This window comes from Wolffia australiana, chromosome 16, assembly GCF_029677425.1.
Source record: "Wolffia australiana isolate 7733 chromosome 16, ASM2967742v1".
Taxonomy (NCBI): domain Eukaryota; kingdom Viridiplantae; phylum Streptophyta; class Magnoliopsida; order Alismatales; family Araceae; genus Wolffia; species Wolffia australiana.
The window spans coordinates 8487295-8490494 of record NC_135850.1 but is presented as its reverse complement, the minus strand read 5'-3'; the positions used below and the strand labels follow the sequence as shown (position 1 = coordinate 8490494).

Below are 3200 nucleotides of genomic sequence, written 5' to 3'. Positions count from 1 at the left end.
AGTCCTGCTCTCTTGGGCTGCAGGTTCCTCCCATTATGACTTGCTCCAATCTCCTGCAGGTCAGTTTCTGCAACTCTCTCCAAAATATCAAACACTTCATCCTCATATGCGGTATAGAAAGTTCCCCCGGAGGCTAAGTTAACCTTATTTTTCATGAAATCTGATAAAGATTCATAGAAAATCTGGGCTAACTGACAATGTTCAATTCCATGATGAGGACATTTCCTCAGCAAGTCATTGAACCTCTCCCATGACTCACTAAAAGCCTCACTTTCATGGGGATGAAAGTTATGAATTTCTCTTCAGTAAAAATTAGTTTTGGAGAGAGGGTAAAAATTCTGCAGAAATTTTCCTTGCATCTCTTCCCAAGAGTTGAACGTGATTCCTAAATTGCAATAGCATGAAAATGCTTTATCTTTTAAGGTAAGAGGAAAATACTTCATTTTCAAGATTTGCGTAGATAGTCCAGGAACGTTTTGAGAAGAACATCTAATATGAAAATCATCTAGGAATTCTAAAGGATTCTGTGTAGGTAGTCCGTTAAATTCAGTTGAAGAGTTAATCAAAGCATTATCATATCTAAATAAAATACCTTCACCTATGTTCAGGTTGACATCGGTTTGTTGCAGGCTACCCGACGGTGTCGACCTGTCCAGCATTGTCGTCCTTCTCTCATTCTGCTGATGTCTCTCTTCTGCCATTATTTCCTGCTGAATTTCAGATTCCGTAACTGTAGAATATCGAGTTGCATCACGTGCAATGTTCTCTGTAGATCTTTCACCAGCTCTCGAACGTGTCACTACCATAGAACTTCAGCAGAGAATTAGAAAGACTATAAGCTGAGGATTTCAAACCCTGTAGCTTTAGGAGGAGTTGAAGATAACTGAAAACACATAAATGATAATTCTACTGTAATACTGTGCTCCCCGGCAACGGCGCCAGTTGATCAACTCGATTTTTAGGTGATTTTACTGGTTAGTTATCAGTTGTTGAGTGTGAGGATTGAGCTTATACAACAAATTTATAACCTCACAGCTCAAGGCGAGTGAGGGTCGATCCACAGGGAGACGGTAAAGGAAGCACAGAATTTCTTTCCAGCAAATCAGTCTATTTAATTTTCTAACTCTGAGTGTTAATCTCTGTAAAGAATTCTTCAGTCAAATCACAGAGATACTTTCCAAATATTGATTCAACTAATTCTTTAGTTAGATTGTTTCTAGTTAGGTTTATAAATAGCGTTCTTAAGGACTGGAATGGGCAGAACCGTCAGCAAGAATTTTCTTGTTGACGGTACTGCTTTTGTTCTTTGGGGCAAAAGAACAAGCACCCTGCGCACAGGCGGTGCCCTGTGTGCAGGGGTGTGCTCACTCGCGGCAGCAGCTGCGCGCAAGCGTGGCCTGCGCGCGGGCTTGTCCTGCGCGCGGCTATTGCTGCGAGCCGGTGCAGCCTGCGCGCGGGCGTAGCTTGTGTGCGGGATCCCTGCGCACGGTGCTGCTCGCGCGCGGGGTTCTCACGCACGGGCGGCTGTGTGCAGGTCGATCCTGCGCACAGAAACCTTGGCCGCCCCCGCTATGCTCTACCTGCCTGAACGAAACCTGAGAGAATGCTATGTAGAGAATCGATTGAGCATTGTGGGTTGAAATGAGGATGAAATCAAACACCTAAGAGGGAAAAGAAAATGAACTCTAAACGACAAGAAAATCTTCGAATTAAAAACCAAACAACTCTGATTGGGAAATGCTGAAGAACCTTGTAGGATTCTTCAGCCCCAACTGAGATTGTCTAAGAGGGAGAGGAGTACAAACTGAACCAACGCAATCACACCGACTTCATGTCACCCCGTGCCTGGCGAGTCGACGATCTTCTTGAGCAGGTATGCCTCAGTTTGCTCTCTCCCAGCTCCAATGCTCAGCAGTCTTGGAGGGTCTGTAGAAATTCTTCTTCAACAAGCCCTAGCTTCCTTAGGGAAAATTCTGGACCATTTCAAAGTGAACTCTCAAGAGAGTATTTACAAGTTTCTCTTAACACATGCCCAGGGGCATTTTCGGAATTTTCTTCTTCTGTGAGATTTCGCTAGCTCCTGTTGATCCTTGACGTCCTCCTTGGTTGTCTTAACCTGTTTCTGAACTTACTAACCAAAAAATGTCAAATATAATCCACTTGATTCGAAGAATCAAGTGGGGTTAGTAATTTTATGAAATAATGCATATGCATGACAACTCACATGAATTAACTAGATATTCTTGATGCTTTAATGCTTAAAAGTCTAAATATTTGATGACTTATTGAGAGTCATCAAGGTGGAAGGTCCTGAATGATTTCGATCTTGGCCTTGTCACTTCCAGTCCACGGTTGCTTACCATGTGACCCACCACCACTCCCTCCTGCACCATGAAATGAGATTTTTCCCAACTTAATACGAGGTTGGATTCAATGCATCTCTTTAATACGTTGGTGAGACTTAGGAGGCAGTTCTCATATCTAGATCCAAAGATGGAAAAATCATCCATGAAGATTTCTAAACATTCTCTCACTAGATCGGAGAAAAGTGCATTCATGCATCGCTGGAATGTGGCGGGTGCATTACATAACCTGAAGGGCATACGCCTAAAGGCGTATGTGCCCACAGGACTAGTGAAAGTAGTCTTCTCTTGATCTTCAGGATGGATGTTCACTTGGTTATATCTTGAATATCCATCAAGAAAACAAAAGAATTGCCGCCCCGATAGTTTTTCCAATATTTGATCCATGAAGGGTAGTGGGTAGTGATCCTTCTTGGTTGCTTTGTTGAGCTTTCGATAGTCGATGCATACCCTCCATCCAGTGGTTAAGTGTTTCTGCACTTCTTCTCCTTTTTCATTAACTTCTACAGTGACTCCTGACTTTTTGGGAACCATGTGTACAGGGCTTACCCATCTACTATCGGAGATAGCATATATGATTCCTGCATTCAACCACTTCAATATTTCCTTCTCAAGGACTTCTCTCATATAAGGATTAAGCCTCCTTTGATGCTCTCTACAAGGTCTAGCTTCCTCCTCCAAAAAGATCCTATGTTCACAAATCAAGGATGGAATTCCTTTAATGTCATCAAACGTCCAACCTATGGCCTCCTTATGCTCTCTAAGTACCTTGAGCAATTCATCTTCTTGTTTTTTAGTAAGTGATGAAGAGATGATTACAGGTAAAGTTTTCTTGTC

At 42.6% G+C, this 3200-nt stretch overlaps 1 non-coding gene across 1 annotated transcript; it reads left to right on the top strand.

Moving 5' to 3' along the window:
- The first annotated feature begins 204 nt into the window (after positions 1-204).
- LOC144714088 (small nucleolar RNA R71) lies at positions 205-313 on the top strand. Its single transcript, XR_013584242.1, has one exon. It is a non-coding gene; the product is annotated as a small nucleolar RNA R71 (small nucleolar RNA).
- The last annotated feature ends 2887 nt before the right edge of the window (positions 314-3200 follow it).